The 21,802-nt window shown below is 42.9% G+C and overlaps 1 pseudogene across 1 annotated transcript in view; it reads right to left on the minus strand.

Moving 5' to 3' along the window:
• Positions 1–21,802, minus strand: part of LOC147728552 (fibrinogen alpha chain-like) — a 105,615-nt pseudogene that overhangs the window by 8,343 nt on the left and 75,470 nt on the right. The gene's annotated exons all lie outside the window — the stretch shown is intronic.

The raw sequence follows: 21,802 nt of genomic DNA on the forward strand, positions 1-21,802 counted from the left end.
AATATCACACAAAGCTGCTCTACAGCCTACAACCACAGTAACTCGGACATAATGCAAAAAAAAAATATAAGTGCTAGAATAAAAATCAGATTAATGTGTAGTACTTCAAATGAAAAACACAAATACATTTTTTTGATGAGAAGACTAATTGCACTTTAAGAGCAAAAAGCAAAACAGCGGTGATGGCGATAGGAGTTTCACCTTATTTATAAGGCAGTGTTAAGCCACTTAACATGGCTTAACACTGCCTGGTAATAAGGCACCCTTTCACCCGGTACTTAGCATGAAAGGGGAGGGCAATGGGTTTTGCAGTGGGCGTTCCACCGCAACACCCATTGATTTTGACTCTGCCCCCTATTTTCAAGGGTGGCGTAAATAGGAGGCAGCACCAAAATACAGGCAAAACGAGGGGAAATTATTTATTTCTCCTCGTTTTTGCTGTGTCCATGTGTGCTGCGTTGTGCAACACACATAGAAACAGCAAATTGCCATTGATTGTTTATGTGCAGTAAGGGAGACCTTCCTGCACATAAACAATCTTCTCCTCAATGCAAACACCCTTGCACTATGGTGCAAGGGTGCCTGCGTTGTCTCCAGGCTGCTAAGTTTTTGAAATGGCGGAGTGCAGCGCTAAGCCAGGAAGGCTAATGCCGCACTCCGTCATTTTGTTGTCGATATGCCCCTTTGTGATGCTCTGCTGCAGGGCCACCTGCAATGACCCTGCTGCCATGCTGAGGGGCAGAGGGACACCTGTGTTCTTACCAGGTGTGAGTCTGATGATGCACTGCGAGTGAGGGGACTGCAGAAGTGTACTGAGGACAGCAACACAGCCTCATTACACCTGCCGAGGGGCCTGCGCCAGCTGGCATCCTGTAGTGGGGCCTTGTGGGGCATTTTAGCTGCTTCACTGATTCCCAGATGCAGGGCGCAGGGAGCTTGCGCAGACCACCAGATGTTCTCTATCTCATAGCCTGCCGACTGAGAGCCCTGAGGGTGGTAGTGTCTCCCTGCGGCTCTTGGGGTAGTCTACAAAGGCCGTTGGCCTTATTCCCTGGCTCTTCCAACTCTGGGCCACTCTCCTGCTCACCATTTTGGATCGGGACAAATGGTTGCTTCTTCACCATGTATTGTGGCTGGGTGTCAGGTTGCACCACATGTGAATCCAGACTGCCCAGTTGGCACTGCTGGCCTGCTCCTATAAACTCCTGTCTGCATTTCATCACCTTGCCTCCCCAGGCCTGCCAGCCTCCCAGACAAGGCACATCCAGTGCTGCTCCTCTGCATCCTCTTTGCCTGTATAGACCCATGTCCGGTATATGGTGTCATACCCTGGAGGAAGCTGATCCTCGCTGCTTCTGAAACCACATGTACATCATTTCTCCACTCATAAAAGGCGCTTAGATAGCGCCCCAGCCTAATCTCAGGAACTGTCCTGCCAGATGCAGAGCTCTCCTCTACACTAGTGTGCTGTGTGGCCCTCATTTGTCCCTGCAAATTGTCCCCCAATGAATTGACTAGCCAACAGTGTCAGTGGCATGCATAGGCAGCTACCTGTTATACCCGCACCTGGGTGCCCGTGGGCATGGACTTGTATGGCTGGATGGTGGGGTCTTCGCATTGTGCATATGCAGTGATCCTGTGGGAGATGCCTCATTGATGATAGCACTTCTTGTCCTCTACCTCTCTGGAGAAAAGGCCCAGGTGCTGGTCTGGAGATGTTCTGTGAGGTGAGGTAATGTACAGTTAGCCTACTGCTGGAGTCCTGTGCGACTTGACAAGATTGGAACATCACATGCAGCACTTATAGCATAGATCAGTTACCTCACGAGGGGCTGGGGTAGGGGTGCCGCCTACCCAGCTACCTCGCTCTCTGGAAGAGACTGAGCATTTCCTCCTAGTTTTCTATGTCTTCATTAAGACTGTCAGTTTGTCATCCAATTTGTTTGTGCATCGGTTAGTCGCCCCCAGCCCACACAGGCTCCATCAACTCCTGCCACTCCATCAAAAGCGGAAATGGAGGCGTTCTTGAAGGCAATCTCTGCCATTGGCATAACCCTGGTAGCCATGGGCTCTAAAATGACTGACCTTAAAACAAAGGTTAAATCACTGAGGTTCGATGTCTCCACCTTTCACACTCAACTGGAAACATCGACCAGAGGATGGATGATATTGAGGCCCAATACAAGGCCCTCCCAGATTGGGGTAGGGATATTGATTACATAAGGCACAAGATCACCGACTTGAAGGACAAATCTAGAAAGAACATTTTTCTCATTTATGCCGTCTCTGAGGATATGGAGAAAGATGGCATAACGCCCTTCCTACGGAATCTCCTTCCCAAACTCCTATATCTTCCTCTGCATGAAACTTTGGCATTTCAAAGGTCGCAGTGCCTTTGTTCTAGCAATGTAGCATGCCACTCTCTACAATGCCAAATCACTGGCTGTGCTTTATGTCACCAGCACCCCAGGGTTATCCTTCAGGCCACCCTCTCCTGAATGAGGGGTGACATTTCTCCTTCTTTGCAGATTATTCCTCAACCACCAGTCTCAAAAAGAAGTTGTTTTTAACACTCAGTCCCCTCCTTCGGAGATGGGACCTTAAATGTGGTCTCTTAGAACCTACTCACATACTGGTGAAGGTGGGTAGGGGAACCAAAGACTTTTCTGACCTGGATGAGTGGGAATCCATCTTGGACAAAATGGAGGAGGACAGCATCTTCATCACCAGAAGCCACCCTTACCACCAAATAGGGGCTCAGATCATGCATGCCTCCAGCAGGTGGGGGACTCTCTTTGTGAGGACAGAGACAGGGGTAAATCCAGATCACCTCTCAAACAAGCCTCAACGGATGTCATGCCTAATACCCAGGACTCATTATTGGGTCTTGTTCTACAATTTATCTCTCTTTTCTCCCTTGGGGCAGCCATGGGCAGGCCAGTTAGAACACATGTGCTGCTTGTGCTCCCCTCCATGATATGTTCAGTGCCCTGTTTCCCTCTCTTCCCCGCAGATTTGATTACTAACTCTCCTTCCCTTGGTGCACACCTCTGAGATGAGGTGGGGGCCATTCCATATGAGCCGGGCTTTTCACAGTATGCTTGGCACATTATGATCTGGACCCACACTACATACCTTTGTAGTGTAGTTCCTATATTACCAATAGGCTCTGCGCATTGAAATAATATACCGTATAGATATGACATAGGACTGAGGTCAGTATGTCTCTATCGAGTATACTAAACTTAGCTAGCTCAGTGGTCACTAGAAACTTTCTCAAATACACAAGAAGGGATTCGTTTCTGACAACCGCATAAACATGACAAATTTGTTTCCCAAGAATAAAATGTATCTTCAGAGTCGTGGATACGATAGATAACTATTTTACTCAGTCAATCGGGCATGCTTCGTTTCTACAGAGTTGCAGAGAAAATATAGAGACGAGTGTTTCAATAAAAATGGGTTTATTGAACAGTTTTCTTTTTCATGCAAGAGAGGTGAACTGCTACAATTGTTAGACAGAATGCAAAGTATAATGCGTACAGCATAAACAGTAATATAAAATAAGACTGTAATAGCATTGTCTGGTGCTATGACATATAAAAATACATACATAAATAACACAGGTTAAAATACTCAACTGATGCTTCTAAAATACGCCTACCTCGATGTACCTAACCTAGGTCTAGTATGAGGGAAGAAGTAAGTGTGGTCTTTAGCATAGGTTTAGTTTTTGCCAATAATTGCCAAATGTTTCTCTAGGTTCCAATAAGCTCCATACCTTAGAATGAGAGAGGTTGGTATCTCTTTCAAGGACTCGATTTCCCAACACCCCACAAGGGGAGTCAGAAACACTAGAGCTGGATTCTCGGCAGAGGAGGACAGGTTCTGATCAGTGCGTCATCTGCCGAGTTGGCTTCCTTCAGCACTTGCTGGAGCGAGCTGCGTCGTGCAAGTAGGTAGTCGAACTGCATCGAACAACACCGTGCTTTGCTTTAGCAAGTGAAGGTATATTTATACCTTGAAGGTGTTTAGGAATGCCAGCTTTGACTTAAAGTCGGGCATATGAATGTCATGGATAAACTCCTAAGGAATAGTTGTTCATGCATAATAATGAGTTTCATGGAGAAATCAATATTCAAGCAAGGGGAAGTCCCTAACGGCTAAAGAGTCTGGTTTTCCAATAAATAGTTGTGACGTAGATGAACGGATGGAAGTAGCCATGCCTGTATTTGGGCTGCATGGGCTAAGCCTAAATAAGGACTGGATTTCTAAGGCCTGTATGAGGGCAATATGAATTGTACCTATATAAGTTCATGAATCGGGAAAATGCATACGGAATCTAAATTGCCAAACAACACCCACTCCACTTTCTTATGTACGACTTCTACTAAATACTAAGTCCTAAACATGTGGAAACATATCTAAAATATATCTACACAACAAGTGTTTAAAACCCACCCAAAACACATAAAAATGCATTGGTACTGGTTGTACACAAAAGAGCATTGGTACTGTACGCATTCAAAGCAATGTATCATTCTAAGCATATAGTTGACATATGAAATGCTAAGTGAATGAATCATGAAAATATACATTTATGAAATGGCCTGTAAATACAGACGAAAAAGGCGCCGAAACCATTTCATGTCAGATTATATAAAACTGTTGGTATGTGGACAAGGTCAAATATTGTCTCTGGAAGTTTTTCAAAGAATTCTTGTTGTCTATGAATAGTTCTACTTTAAGCAGATTACATAGTGCCAAAAAATGAAAAATACAAATTTGGAGAAAGAGAGAGAGAGAAAAAAAATGTCATCATAGAAAAAAGAGTCCCAAAGTTAGAACTTTGATTTGAAATAATGAAGGTCGAATAAAAAGTCTCCCAGAACACTGTGTGCCAAATCAAAAGTCAGAGAAAACATCATGGGCCAGATGTAGGAGCCCTAATACCGGTCCGAAACGGCCGATTTTGGCCATTTCCGACCGGTATTAGGGTTTTCAGAAGTAGGGCATGCATTTACAGAATCGGTATTTTACCGATTCTGTATTTACCGATTCGGTAAAATTACCGAATCGGTAAATACAGACTCAGTAAAATACCGATTCTGTAAATGCAGATGTAGCTGGCACATGTCAGAGTGCCACAGAGCTTTCAGAATCGGTATTTTACCACCCAATCCATTTGGGTGGTAAAATACCGATTCCAGGTGTACATGCACATCTGTGCATGCACACCTGTGCCATGTGACCCACAGACATGCCCATAGGGCATGTATGTGTGCCACATGGCACACAAGCCTGTAATTGGGGTGCCAGAGGGTGTCAAAGTGACACCCCCTGCACCCTTGCAAGAATAGGTAATTACAGAATCGGTAAATACAGATTCGGTATTCCACATTGATTCCTATGGGCTTCAAGGCCCATAGGAATCAATGGGGGTTACCGATTCGGTATTTACAGAATCGGTAAATACCGAATCTTACACATTCGGTATTTACCGAATCAGAATTACCTACATTTCCCCCCCTCTAATTTACCACTTCTTAAATACCGAATCGGTATGATTCTGTATTTTAGAAGTGGTAAATTAGATTTACCTACATCGGGCCCCAAATCTCCTAAGTCTGTAAAAAGTCATCTACCATTGTAGGTGAAAGTTGGATTACCTCGTTTAGAAGATTAACCGCACATAGATGCGAAGCACCACCGTCAGCATTGGTCGCATTAGCGATGTCCGTAATGGATGGTACCTGCGCGCCTGTTTTTTCTCGTACCTCAGCAGCTGCAATTTGCGTCTGTGAGATCTCAATAAATGCCGTTATCAGAATTGGTAGCCGCTGGGCACAACACAGTGCATGGGCCGTTACTGGTTAAAGCGAAGTTTCAACATCCGTTGGCATGACTGATGGGAGTGTGAGACATGAGTCTAACATGCATTCTTCTCCGCATAGCAGGCAGCGTAAAACAGGTAAGATGCAATCTTGCCAAATTGGTCTGAATGACAGAAACCATGTGGTATTTAACTCTCGTAGACGAGGTAGTCCTAAAATTTGGACAATGTGCCCACAACACTTCATCGCCGGTAGAGTTGTCTACATGGAGAGCTGGCTGTTGCTGGTGAATTGGCTTGCCATATCACAGCAGTAGGAGCAAAAATAGTATCCCTGCAGTGAGTCCCAAAATGAGAGGCAGTCCGCCAAACACAGAGTGCACGAAGTTTGGAAACATTCCTAAGACTGCTTGAAAAGGTGCTAACAGTCCAGAAATTACGGTCTTAAATACATGTAAAATACCCCTCGTATCAGACATGCTTAAGATACGACTTAACATTTCTGAGAAATGTATAGGGCAGTTTGTAGTTAAGAGGGCATGTATCGCGGCAGAAGTCCTTGCGACTTGCAGATCATAGGTCTCTTTGGCCGAGGTCAGTGGCACAGTTCTTTGCAAAAGAATGGCTTTCATTCTGCTTAAAGTATCAATTCTTATAGAAGAAATGTTCAGTGAAGGCCATAAAGGCGACTCCTTGTCTGTCTTGGTTTGAGGAAACAATACTTGCATACAGCAAGTGATCCTGGCTGACACAGTTACTATATATGGTATGCCTGGCAACATGCCACAGCAGCCGTGATCATTCAACATGAGGTAACTCCCATTCGAGAGCTGGCTAAAGTTTTTCCTGCTAAGAAACACTTCACGTCCCTACTCCAACTTCTATGTGTGTATGGTAATTCCCAGTATGTCTTGATGTATTCTTTACCCAACCTTTCATATGTGCCTGCTGGTATATGTTATAGGCAATACTAAAAATGGAAAATTGTAACAGGCAGAGTGATTGTTCCATGTATTATCCATTCAATAGATGGTTTTTCTGCTACTGTAAATGGCATTCTTTCCAGTTTTTCAATGCTCAGCACCGTATAGTCTGCTCACCTTTGTGTCAATTAGATCTGTTTATCAGTGAGATTAAATTCTGAAAACAGAGATGTAGTATTGAGTAAACGCCAAGGCACATAGCCTGAATGAAGGTTTTGCAACATCCAGCCTAATAGCATGTTAGAACGTAGTGGCAACTGACCATGTTGCAGCATGACCAAGTTCTGTTCCATGATGTCTATGGCAAAAGACACTATGCTGTCCAATGAATATATACTGGATGACAAAGTCGTTAACCCATTGTCAACCACAGAGAGAGTTTTCTGTAAATTAATAGGATAAATTTCTCATATTCTTTCTGCAGTCTCTGCTTGCGTAATCTTCCATGCTTCATTATAAGCAGCATAGATACTGGCATATATAAAATGTTTATGACGCGGTGTTCTTGGTCCTAGCAAGAATTCCCTAAGATCAGCGTCATCTTTAAATAAAGATAAGTGTTGCTTTACATCCTGTAGAAGTGTAGATCTTTGTAGCAAATCAAGGCTGAGGTTCCCTACACTGTATGTTGTTACTATCCCTGGATGCTGTCTTTGATCATATCTTGGGTCTGGCCTAGTGAATTTGAAACCCTTTGCTTTGTTCAGGAATCTATCTTGACAGTTGTTTGTGTCTGTGGGCCAGATTAACCATTTATTCCAATCCGGATCTGTTCTGTTGTGATGCAAAATAATAGCATGTACATCGACCTCCCCCTCTGAAGTGTTACTGCTATCAGGTGTAGGTGTAGGTATAGACGGATTGTTCAGGTCTTTTATCTTGGTTAACCCAAGACAAGACGTCTGTTAGACAGTGTCATTCAAAACCATAATTTGCCCAGGGATGATACAGGCTCTAAACATAGCTTCTATACCCTGGACCTGCCAATCTTTTGTGCCCCAGACAGTTTTCGTCTCAATGTTTTTCTTTCCAAAAGTCGAAACCTAGTTTAGACATTTGAGCATAAAAGGCAGCAGAATAAATGTGTTTGGTATTTGTCAACATACTTTTCAGTCCTGTTTTGTTAACATTTCTAAAGTAAAATGATTCTGGAATGGATGCATTGAACCCTGAAAAGTACTGAAATTTTCTTGCAAATGTTTTTGAGCTACCCTTTGGTGGTGTAGGACAATTTTCCCATTGGTTATACAATAATACATTTCTAGGATTTGCAGATTTGTGCAAGAAATGAAGACCATAATGATTATAACAATACAGTTGTTCATAGTCTGATGACGTTTCTTAATATTCATGATTTGTAAATACTGCAGACAATTCTAAGTCTGACGTCATATTATTAACAGTCTCGAAGTCCCAATCATCAGAAAAGGTACTTGATGAAACAAAGTCACTTAATGAAATCTTGAATAAGTGTGGAATCTTCAACAGCTCCGACCGGCCAAAAATGTCATAGTTAGTTCTGTCCCAAGCTATACCCCCAGGTATAGGAACGGCTGTGATGTTCACTGATGACAAGTCTCTTTGTTCAGGATGGGAAGATTTGCGTGGCTTGAGGAGTAAGTTGATGTTCTTACTTGCAGTGTCCATTTTGACATGTCTTCCATTTATACGCATCCCCAAAGTAATTACCAGAGTCAACCAAAGTAGAAGAAAAAGCACACCCAACACAATCCAAAGTTCAATCCATGGTGAAACCAGATAAGTCTTTTCCAGGTGATGAAAAAGGTCTGTTGCTTGTTCTTTCAAAGTTCTATTTACTGGCATTGTTTCAGGCTCGCTGGGATCCTCGGAAAACGTATCAAAGTTAATGAAATAGCTAGAGGCAGTTCTATCACTTGTTGAGATTGCATCAGGGTTCATTGAAATCGCTCGAACCACTTGATCACTTGTTACATTTGTTTAGTCAGATGCTACTTCATTGTAGACAGGTGTTTGGTGATGAACTGTTATTTGGGTTTCAAGAGGTACAAGTTCCATAGCTTTGTTGCTTAGTCCTTCATTTCCCAACGCAGATTCTTCAGAAGTGATGAGTCTCAGTTTGAACCTCTTGGATAGTAGCTAGAGCAGGGCGTCTGCTACATTGGCGAAATCCACTTGGCATTCTGCTTATTATCGGCCTCATGATGTGGTTTGACCAAGTCGACAGACACAAACCTGTTCTCCTTTTTACCAGGAAGGGGCGGCAGTAATACTATTCTTGATCCGTGGATTGCTAAGAGAGGTACTGGTTGTCTGTAAGAAGGCCTAAATTCCTTTGTGTCCACGATCTTTTCTCAGACTAGATCCCCAAGCTTGGGAATCCAGACAGGCCTTGCTGGGATGGTTGGTTTTTCCTCAGTGGTGGTGGTTTTCAGGATTACGTTACTTCTTTTCGTTCTTATGTCTTTTAAGTCCTGTAAAACAGCCAAACGCTCTTTGATATCAGACGTTTTCTGGTCCACCACTGATGTGTGACAATCAAGGTCCGCAATCAGCATCCTAGTCCAAAAAAGGACATCATATGGAGTGATACCCCCTAGAGAACTTCTTGGTAAGTTGTTAAGACTACGTTGGACACTTATTAGATGTTTTACCCTCCTGTCACCAGAACCTAATACCCTAGCTGTTATAGATTGCTTTATGTCCCGTTTTTTTGACTCCACAACCGAATTTCCCTCTGGATGGGATGGACTAGAGTACCGCAATGCAACGTCCAATTTGGCCATGGCATCCTTGTAAGCTCGAGAGCTAAACGCAGGACCCTGGTCAGAATGTAGTGTGCCGACTGCGTATGTGCTTATAAAGACTCGCAAATCTTTTATAACAGTTCGAGCATCAGCCAAGCACTGAGGCCACATCCAAATGAATATTGAACACGAGACCATTGTGACCATGATATATTTATAGTTACCATCCCTTTGTAAAGAACCGAAGTGGTCCAGGTAAACACAAGCTAATGGTTTATCTGAAATTAACAGGGGCTTCTGCGCAGGACGTTTCAAAGTAGAGACTTTCATCTTCTGGCATATTTCACATTCTAAAACATAGTTTCTGGTTTGTTTCCTCATGCGTGGCTACCAGTATCTCTGTTTTAATAATGATACTGTGACAGAAACACCTGCATGAGCAGAGGCAAACTCTTCATGTGCTGCTAGGATTAGTCCTAATTTATATTCCATGTTTGGAATTACTCTATCTCCCACTCCAGAGATTTGAGCAATCAGAACATTGTTCGCATCAGTTATATATGAGTATTTGATAGGAAACCCTTTTGGTAAAGTATTACCACTGTCTTTGCTTGAAGCATTGACAGCTAGCATTATTTCGCTGTCTATTTTAGTTTTTGAACGAGTGATTGCAGCTACGGAAGCCTTTTGCACAGCTGCCTTTGCTACTTCATCAGCCAATGAATTTCCTGCAACATGAACACCATCACGTTGATGACTCAGCATATGTATTACTTGAGTGTTTTGTAGTCCTTGTCGTAATTGAACTACTTGTTCCCAAAGCACTTTATGCTTGTTTACCCCCTGTAGCGGGTTGAGCAGATCCGTCAGTATAAATTATACATTCATAGTGCTCTAGAGGCAGAATTTCAGTAGGGAGAGGACATTCTTGTTCGTTTTGTTGAAATGCTTGTGTTTTCAAATAAGGATCAAAAACGTATTTAACATCAGTTGCAGCAAGAGAGTTAACCCATTGTATCCATCTTGGATGTAAAGCTTTAGCATTTGGAATGCTCGCTTTTGTCACTGCCTCTAAGGCAGGTATAGGTGTAACGACCATAATGCGCTTACCCTGTACGAGGGCGCTCTCTTTTGCTACAGCAGTTCGAACAGCTGTCAGAATTTTTTCTGTAGAAGTGAATTTCATTTTTGCTTGTGTGTACAAATGTGATTTGTAAGCTATTGGTACTTTTTCATCTTCGTTAAAAGTTAGGTACGTGAATGTCCTGGATAGAATTGGATCACTAAGTTGCGTAGGGTTACGCATGTTTGTAAATGTTTAGTTGCTAACATGTCTGTTTGCAATGAACGCAAAATGTCTGTGTGTTTTTGAGTCCAATTTACTGTTTTAAAATCAGGTTTGATTAATTCGTAGAGGTTTAACCCTTTCTGCGTAGTTTAGAATGTATGTTCTTCCAAAATTTAAGAAACCTAGAATCAACTGTAAGTTTGTCAGCATTTTCGGAGGTTGGAGCAGCGCACATTTTTCTAAAAAGTTTGCTGCCAGGCTTTTGCCTTCACTTGATAATTCATATCCCAAGAAAAGTACGTTGAGGTGGGCAATTCCGGATTTCTTAAAATTGAATTGGTACCCTTCAGAGGCGAAGCCCAGTATAATGGTGTTCACCCTGCTCAAGTGCCTATCTAAGTCATCGTCTTTCAGATAGATGTCCTCTACATATGACAATGCTTCGTCATCATACGTTTGTAGTAACTCTGTTACCCTCGCTGAAAATAGCCCAGGACTATTCTTAAATCCCTGAGGGAGACGGCAGAAGAGACGATATGCCCCCATAATTGAGAAAGCGGTCAAATACCTACCTTCTGGTGCAATGTTTTGACAGAAGAAACCGTTAGAAATATCTAATGTTGTGTTATATTTTTTACGCACAATGTTATTTATTAATGCTGCACTGTGTGCATTTTGCACTGCAAATGATTTGCAACAAGAATTCAGATGTCTGTAATCCAATACTAGACCATATATATTGTCTGGTTTGGAGACAGGAAACAAATGATTGTTCATTGACGAGGTGCAAGTTTCAATTACCCCCTGGTATTCAAGTTGATCTAAGATCTCCCTGACCTGTTTTTTAGCTTCTCGCTTAACTGGGTACTGCCTTTGTGCAGTTGGTTGATTTTTTAACTGAATTTTATGGTGAGAAGAATCCTCATCCCATCCTACATGATTCTTGTATAATGCAGGAGCGTGGACAACTGCCCATTTTCTGGCATAAGTATATTTTAAATGAATTGGAATGTGGTTGGAGAAGGCTGGCATAATGATGTCTTCGCCATTTGGGCGCCTCCCTGACAAATTCTGGTGGCCAGCCTTGTTCAGCTAGAAGAATGTCATAACCCTTAGAAAGTCGCTCCCAAAAGAGTGCTCTCACTTTTCTTGGTATGTCTCCCTCCATCTGGAGTGTTACTTCATATAACTTATGTGGAGGACTCACCCTGGTATCTGCAGTTTCAACCTGAATTAATTCATTCAAGTCCACTATCTCCAGATGATACTTCAAGTTCTAGCGAGCTATGGTGACTTCTGCTGAGCTGTCCAACATTGTCTGAACCCATTCCCCGTTCTTGAGTTGTGTCCTCAAGATCCTCAGAATGTCTGATTTTTAGACCTGCTACCTTCTTTTTGGTGAATTGAGGTTTCTTCTTTTTCTGAACGTGTTGATCGTCTTTGGACTTCACGCGTTCTTCCTTGTGTTCTGACTGTCCTCTTCTTTCTGATTTCTGTTACAAAGTCTGAAAGGTACGGGAGGAACGTGTATCAGTATCTTGATATCTATCAGGTTTTGTCAAATTATCCCTATTCCTGAGGTTGCACCTCCTTTCAGACGGCTCCTTTTGAGGAGGCCTACCTCTGGAATGAGAACGCTTCTCTTTAGAAGTTTGTTTAGTGTTTTCCCACTTCTTTTTAGAAGGAGTAAGAGTGTTTTTAATACAGACCTTTAGCTGTATAATTCTATTAAATGTTTTATATTACTAAGTAATTGTTCATCCGACATTGATTCAATGTCAGGGTCAAGTGTGTAGCCGGCTTGAGCCGACCATATAGCTCCTGGTCTACCTAGTGGACCGAGCCTGGTAATGTGATTTAAATGTTTTAGGGTGCCTTTAAACCAGAGCTCATGCTCCTGGTAAGTTAGTGCAATTTCAATATCCTTGAAGGGAATGTATTCCACTGGTGGTTCATCTTCTTTGTAGAAGTGAAACACATGTGTTACTGGATTTGCTTCGGGGAAGACTATCCATGAATGGAATACCTCTGTCTGGTGATATTCATGTCCTCTAGCACAAAAACTATCCTACCACCTCTCGATGTTAGGCCATTTTTTATAAGTTTTATAGTGATGGCTTTCCTTAAATTTTTAGGAATGCATATAGCATCCTCATCGGTTTTTTGGAAACCTGTATAGTTTAAAGCTCTGTCTGCGTTGTCGCCTGTAGCTCCAATGGCCCCGGGATTATCTTCGTCGGCCATTTTGTTGACTGAAAGTTTGCAGAGCAAGTTTCAAGGAAACAAAGATAAGGTGCACAATATTTTGGAACACTATGTCCTTCAACGTTGAATAAACCAAAAACTAATACATAGGATTTTTTGTCCTACTCAGCTATGGCGGTTATTATCCCTTTACCCACTCCCGACGTCTATTGGAGTATTACGGAAGAAGGGGTCTCTGAGAAAAGCACAACTGAGTTACTTTAGTATCTAGAATTAAATTAGTGCCTTACCAAACGTTGGGCGCCATGTAGTGTAGTTCCTATGGGCCATATATATCATCAAACTATTTTGCATTTCCTAAATAGCGAATTTTAAGGAATCGCTATTTAGGAAATGCAAAATGGTATGTATGAACAAAATCGCTTTTTATTTGTGATTCCTTAAGCTTCCTTATTAGCGAATTCGCATTTTGCGAATTCGCAATTAAGGAATAATTTCCAATGCATTCCAATGGGCCAGGAGGCCCATAGGAATGAATGCAAAATAATTCTTCAATTGCGAATTCGCAATTTGCTAATCGCAATTTGAGAATTATTGCAAGGCTGCAGGGGTGTCTCAAAGAGACCCTGCTACACCCCTGAAAAGAACATGTGTGTGCATATGGCGCACATACATGCCCTGTGGGCATGTGTGTGCATCATATGCCACCTTTAAAAATGCCAATTTGTGCATTTCTGGAAGAATTCGCAAGTTACCATCAACTGAAAGTTGGTGGTAATTTGCGAATTCTTAAACAAAATTCGCAAGCTAAAATTGCTACATACATAGTATTTAAGGAATCACAAATTTGCGATCCCCTAAATGCTATGGAAAAATAAGGAATCGCACAAGTTTGCAATGCCTTATTTTGGGAATGTTTCATGCATTCCAAAACGTGTAAAACGGCCGTTTGCGAGTCGCAAAGGCCGAAATTCTGCGATATTCGGCCTTTGCGATTCAAAAACAGCTTGATGCATATGGCCCTAGATTCCCAATAGGCTCTGCGCATTGGACTAATATACCCTATAGATGTGACATAGGAGTGAGGTCAGTATGTCTCCATCGAGTATACTAAACTTAATTGTGAGTGCCAGCTAGCTCAGAGGTCACTAGAAACTTTCTCGAATACACAAGAAGGGATTAGTTTCTGACAACCGCATAAACATGACAACTTTGTTTCCCAAGAATAAAACGTATCTTCAGAGTCGTTGAAACAATAGATAACTTTTTACTCAGTCAATCTTGCATGCTTCGTTTCTACAGAGTTGCAGAGAAAATAGAGAGATGAGCGTTTCAATAAAAAGGGGTTTATTGAACAGTCTTCTTTCTAATGCAAGAGAGGTGAACTGCTACATTTGTTAGACAGAATGCAAAGTATAATGCGTACAGTGTAAACAGTAATATAAAATAATACTGTAATAGAATTGTCTGGTGCTATGACATATAAAAATACATATATAAATAGCACAGCTAAAATACTCAACTGGTGCTTCTAAAATACACCTACCCCGATGTACCTAACCATGTCTAATACGAGGGAAGAAGTAAGTGTGGTCTTTATAATAGGTTTAGCTTTTGCCAAGAATTGCCAAATGTTTCTCTAGGTTCTAATCAGATCCATGCCTTAGAATGAGAGAGGTTGGTATCTCTTTCACTGACTCGATTTCCCAACACCCCGCAAGGGGAGTCAGAAACCCTGGAGCTGGGTTCTCGGCAGAGGAGGACAGCTTCTGATCAGTGCGTCATCTGCCGAGTTGGCTTCCTTCGGCACTTGCTGTAGCGAGCTGCGTCGTGGAAGTAGGTAGTCGAACTGCACCGAACCACACCGTGCTTTGCTATAGCAAGTGGAGGTATCTTTATACCTTGAAGGTGTTTAGGAATGCCAGCTTTGACGTAAAGTCGGGCATATGAACGTCATGGATGAACTCCTAAGGAATAGTTGTTCATGCATAATAATGAGTTTTTCGGAGAAATCAATATTCAAGCAACAGGAAGTCCCTAACGGCTTAAGAGTCTGGTTTTCCAAAAAATCGTTGTGACGTAGATGAATAGATGGAAGAAGTAGCCATGCCTGTATTTGGGCTGCATGGGCTATGCCTAAATAAGGACTGGATTTCTATGCCTATATAAGGGCATTGTGAATAGTGCGAGCAATAGCAGTCCCCTTCCCCCAAGCGCCTTGAGACCCTGCCGGGTGAGTAGCGCGCTATACAAGTGTTATGATTGATTGATTGATTGATTACCTATATAAGGGCATGAATCGGGAAAATTCATACAGAATCTAAATTGTCACACAACACCTTCTCTTTGCTGCATTTCATGATGCTTGCCTCTCCATTGCTGGTGGCCTTCACAGGATCAATCAATCAATCAGGATTCATAAAGCATGCTAATTACCCAATAAGGATCTGTCCACTAGGCGTGGGCAGCGGCATTGAGGCCTTGGTTCTATGAGCTCTCCCCTATGACCACCCGTACTGCCACCTCCCCTTTGCTCTTCACAAATACATTACACTGTTGCCATGTGTCCTCAGTGGGATTGTAGGGTGGTGCAGATTGCTGCAGGAACTAGCTCACCACTTAAAGGTTCCCTTCTTGTTCCCATCCCTTTTCTTTTTCTCTCGACTTCCCTTCTCCCCCTATCTCAACACCCCTCTGTTGCTGGAGTTAGTGGACCCCATGGTCTTTTACTCTGCCCTAACTGAGTCACCAGAGTTTGGGCAAGGGGACCTCAGAATCTCCCTAGCTTTTGGGGCTCTCAATAATTTGACCGTCTAGCTACAATCTTCCCGTAATTGCAATGTCCATACTCTTGTCTCTGGTTATTTGAAGTGGTAATGGCATGTCGCACTATGTTAAACAAACAAATGTCCTATATTATCTGGGTACAAATAATATAGACATTGTTCTCCTCTAGGAGGTACACTTCTTTCAGGTTAAGTCTCTCAAATTCAAGAGAGATTGGCTGGGTACAGTGGTGAGCAGTACTAATGTGGTGCATGCTGATGGTGCATCTATCCCCTCCGCAGTGCCTCCAAGAGGTATGGGGTGGCCGTTTAAACCATAAGCTCCTTTGCAGGGTTCTTAAGACTTGGCTGGACAAAGAAGGACGATATTCTGGGCAAAACGGTGATAGGGGGCTTTATTTATGTGCCTAACACTGATAAGCCTCACGTCACTTCGTGGCCAGCCTTTCCCAACTTCTTTCTGGCTTCTGGTCACCCCAGGCTTTTGGGGCAACTGGAATATGCCCAATACCTGATTCTAGACTACTCAAGACCCAACAGCCACAATAAGACTGATCAAGCCCTCTATCATGATCCTTTGAAAGATCATGTGCTGCAGGATGTGTGGCAACTTCTATACCCATGACTCAGGAGTACACATTTCTCTCCCCCATTGGACCCAATCACGTATTGACTACTTCCTTCTCCAAGGGCGGGTGCTCTCAGACATCATGGGATGTGACATCCTGGACATTGGTCTCCTGCGACATTGACCGGTGAGACTAGACCAGGATGTGGGTCTAGTCCACCTCCACCGATTCCATTTGATTAAGTGCATCCTAAAGAGTAGGCCCTACTCAAGTCACATATCAGCTCCTACCTCGAGGACAATGAGGGGTAGTGGGTTCTGATAGAATTCTTTGGGCGTCTAGTAATGTGACCCAGTGGTACCAGATGATAAGGGATTCCATCATGCGAAGCTACAGTTACAGTTACAATCAGTTACAATCCAGCATCTGGAAGAAGAGGTCCGTGACCTCCAAAGTAGATATACACTGGTGCTCACTCTCACGCTTCTGAAAGTCTAGATGTGGCCAAATTTCTTGTGCCTGCCCAAAAGGCCTTGGTCAAGCTCCAGTGGAAGAGGTATGACATTGAGAAAAGGCAGGTTGTCTTCTGGCAGCTCACTTATGCCACTGGGAATTGCAGAAGGCCGTTCTGGCCATTCAGGAAGCCTAGGCATGCTCATGACTCAGCCAGGAGATCATGGCCTGCTTCACCTCATTTTACCCCTTTCTCTATACTTTGAAGACCTACACCTCCCAAGAGTAAATTGATGCCTCTCTGACACCGCTACATCTTCATCTAAATTTCGTCGGCTCGGGGTAGCTGGAGTGAGACTTTATGGAGAAAGAGGTGGCAGGGGCTATTTTGGCCTTGCCGACTTGCAAATCGTTTGGAGGAGGTGGCAATCTGAGCGAGTTCTATAAGACTGGTAAATCTTTGCTAGTGCCCCTACTGATAAAGGCATATTGAGGGGACAACATGGTGAGCTCTTTGGGTACGCTATCTAATAAGGCTATTATTGCCCTTCCTCCTAAGGAGAACACAGATACCTTGGATTGAGCTAGCTACTGTCCCTTTTCTCTGACTAATGTTGATCTTAAAATAATAGGCCAAAATCCTGGTGACGAAGCTGCTCAAACTGATCAAACAGCTCATTCACAAATCACAGGTGGGTGGGCTATGTTTACTGTGCATAGCTAACAAACTGTTTTACTAGGCGGATTGAACCCACAAAGGGATTCAATACCTTGATCAGTTGTTTCAGGGCGGCGTTTTGAAATCCCCTCAGTCACTGAGGGAAGAATTTGTTCTGCTTGCCACTGATTATTGGAAATACAGACAGTTAGCCCATTCTCTTTAAGTCGCCATGGGTCTCCCTCCGGTTATCCTCCCTACCTATCTCTTCCAAAAGTGTCTCCAGCCATGGAGCCAGTATAAGGGGGTTGTCTCAGGACTTTATGGGGTTTTGATCAAGACTCTGTCACCTCTATAAATACGACTTTAGGCTGTTTCAGGACAGGGCCTCACGGACTGCACAACTGGTTGCTCCGTGTTCCAGATTGAATCCCCCTTCCTCGGACCGTATGTGGACACCCATTTCCATGCGTGTCTGTTTCTCCTTTATTTAAATGGCCTATGCACTTGTTGTATCTGGGACTGTTACTGTATTGCACTTGGTTGCCTGTTATTGATTTTGGGGCAAATGAGGCATTTTCCCTCCTTCATTTTGTTCCTACTCTATCCCATACTAACGTTTACCCCTTTCCCCCCCCCCCTGCCCAGCGCCTCCACCTTCACCTCTCCTCTAATATTCTCTCTTTTCTCCTCATTGTATCGGGGAGGGTGCGTCCTGCTGGTAATTATTGACAGGATTTGGTGTTCCTGACCCTTTCATGTATCTTTATGTTACTCTCCCTCATTTGAGCTGGTTTGTCTAAATTGTAGCTGAATAACATCTTTTTTGCTCTATCACACACTTACTCTGTCATACTTTTTCCCTCTTTTGCCATTGTAGATCTGTTTCTTGAGTTCCCTTTGGTTTTCTCCAAAAATGAATAAATGAATGTTGCAAATAGCAACCCCTAAGCAGAGAGGTGGGATACATGCATGCTAACGTCAATGTGAACCTGTGAACAATTACACAAAATGAACACTCTACAGAAAGAAAATGTATAGTTTTGAGCCACTTTCTGAAAAGGTGTTTGCAGCACAATACATAGAAATATAAATCAATGAATGGCAGTTCCATGTTGGAGTTCAAGCATTTCTACTTTCTGATGTTCCATTGGGCACAAGAGTCATCAAATCTTCATCTAGATCTCCCCTTCAGTCCTAGCAACTGTGGTGCCCCGTGGCACAGATGTTCTACGAAGCTGGTAATATTAATGCTCCCCATTTTGCTGTTTATTACTTAGATATATGCTGTGTGCTCATTTTTGAGTCTGAGGAATAAAATGAGAATGATCATCTGAGAGCAGCAACTTTCAGATCACATATCAAATGGTCTGTGGCACTGTTGCTCTCTTAATATTTTGGACCCTTTTTGTATTTTGGACTCAACTACCATGCAGCTTTTTGCTGTTTTTAGGTGAAATCCTCTTGTAGAAAATACCAAAAACGTATAGTGGGCTTGGAGCCCTACCATTGGTTAGTATTGGTTGGGTTTACTTCTCATTTAATAACTTCTTATTTTATGACTTGTCTTCCTCTTCTTGTGTTTATGCCTTTCCTTGAGCATAGCCTCATTACCATCCTTTTGATTGACTGACTTATATACTTCCACTGCTCACATTCAGGAAACAATAATGTTTTGCAAAATCTATGACAGACCAAAACAAGAATTGCCAAAGTCAAAAGGCTGGGGGCCCAAGCACGACCTCTTAGTTTTCAATGTTTATTTCTTTTTCCTTAAGAACTCCATGAGAACCTGTATTTTCTTGCTCTCTCGGATGCTGCTTCCTCACCCCTCAAATATTTGCCACCAGTGGTGGCTTCTCCGCTAAGGCAGAGGAGCATCACCCCACTCATTTTTGCAGGGAAAAAATAGTAAAAGAAAATGATAATAACTCAACGTTATTAGTATTTTATTTGTTCCTCCTGCGGCATCTTGGTGGAGCAGATCTGCTCTGCTTTCAGAGCAGGGGGAGGAGTGGTGGGCGCTATGTCAGTGCTCATGAACATTTGGCCGGCCATTATATTACATTACATTACAGCCTGGGTGGAGAACATGCCAGATTCCCATTACCTGAGCTACCACACCACTGCGCTTAGACCAATCACAATGCAGCATTGTGATTAGCTATGGGAAGCCCATCATACTTTAATAGATAGTAGAGAGGGTAATTTCCCCTTGCGGTGGCATGGCTAACCCGGCATCATCTTTAGAGGTTTCTCCTTGCCCCACTTCATCAGCCATTTGTGGAGAGAACGAATAGTCCCAAACTAAAGAGCCTGCTGGACCCAGAGCTCCATTTACCAAAGAGTCGTGTAGCCCCCCTTGTTTCCAGACAGTCCCGTCATTTACAGATACCTCCTCACTCATCTCTTCTTCATCCAGCCGTAGGCTGCTCGTATCGCTTCTATCTTCTGCCCAATCTTTCCCATGGCTCTTATCCCCGGAAGAGTAAGAGGGATCTGACATACAATAGAATTTGTCGCCAGAATCTGCTTCTTCAGTACCGACTGCAGCCAATTGGTCCAGATTCTGCGAGCCCTGAATTCCTTCTTCCCACCCTTTCCAGAAGGCTACTGTCAAAATTATGGCTTTTGACCTCCAGTACCTGACCGGTCACTAAAGAGTTAACAAATGGCATTGCTGCAGAAACAGATATCTTTGGTGTCATTTGCCAATACTGCATCTCTTGAAGTCTCAATTCTTGCCGAACCAAGCTCACACTCCAGTGAAAAAATAACCACTTGATTATTTCCTTCAATAATAATCCTAGTGCTCTGCACATCACCTCTCAAGCCCTCCCAACAGCCCTTGACTGCCCCCTGCCAACATTCGCCTCATCCAAAGCCACCCCTGAAGTGTAATCAATACTTTCTGCTGTCGAAAGTGTCAGTCCCGCGACAACATTATTTCCAGAGCATTTTGAGATATTGTTGCCACTATCCACCGGAGCGTTGGCAGCCTCCACAGGGTTAGGTTTGGGTGGGCATGGGGTGGGGGCGGGGGGCGGGGAGGCACTGGAGGTGTTTGATGTGTTTTTGCTTAATATGGTTAGGGTACCTGCTTTTACGTCAGAGAAAATAATCTTTTTCATGGACAAGGAACATAGCCCTGGGAATGGAGTGGTCCGACTTGAGTTACTATTTTTCAGATACACTGGTGACTGGTTGATTACGTATCTATACATGGAATATATGTGGTCTGATTGATAGGAGGAAAAGAGGGGTGACTGTTCAAATCTTGCAGGTTATGCATATTGACTTGCTTACAAGAAACCCATATCCTTTGGAATAATCTGGGGTGGTTGAGGGATCTGGGTTTGGATGTGCCTGCCTGTACTAGACAAAGTACAATGACTAAAGGGGTAGCTATACTGGCTAAGCATAGTCTAGGAGTTTGTAATTGGGCAACTGAGGATGTTCTGGGGCGGTGGGCCATTGTTGAAATACTGGTCAATGGTTCTTCTTTGTCAATTTGCTCTATTTATGGATCTAACCTAGATGAGCAGGAAGTGATGCATTACTTGAGTGTTGAACTAGCATTATCCCTTAATTCTTTGTGGAGACTTTAATTTACACTTCAATAGTTGTTTTGACATAACTAGTAATCTTCCATATAGGGGTAATAAAGCAAAAGTCTTCAAAGCTCATCAAAGGCCAGTTAAGGAGCTTGGGCTGGTAAATGTGTGGTACAGGCACAACAGAGAGGATCCTGGAGCTACTTTTTATTCAGCTCTCCATAAAAAATGTGTGCGTCTGGAGTTTTGTTTTTGTTTCTGTGGGAAAAGCTGAGAATACTAAGATTGAGATCACACCCAGGGTTATCTCAGATCATAACCCAGTACTTTTAGAATTACCAGTCAGCTCTAAGATTCAACAAAAGTCCTGGACTTTTGAAAGAAAATTATTACTGGATTCAGCATATTGTGCGCACATGTGAAAATGGATTCAAGAGTTTTTTTTAAATTAATAGGGACACAGCTTACGATCCCATTGTATGGGATGCTTTACGGCCGGGGTATGGGGGGAGACACTCAGTTACTCTTTATTTAATCCGCGGAAAACTCTTGGGGAAATTAAGGGTTGGGTTGAACAGTTAAGATTATTAGAAATAGAACTCATGGGGAAAATAACAAGGCATCTAATCTTGAGGAAACTCACAAGGCTATTGCTATTTTAAAAATGAAAATTCATCAGCACTTTGCCGAGAAGTTAGCTGCCAAATTTGCCCTCTACAGGGCTCAAGTATATGAAATCGGGAAAAA

This window comes from Lissotriton vulgaris, chromosome 3_1 (assembly GCF_964263255.1).
Source record: "Lissotriton vulgaris chromosome 3_1, aLisVul1.2, whole genome shotgun sequence".
Taxonomy (NCBI): Eukaryota; Metazoa; Chordata; class Amphibia; order Caudata; family Salamandridae; genus Lissotriton; species Lissotriton vulgaris.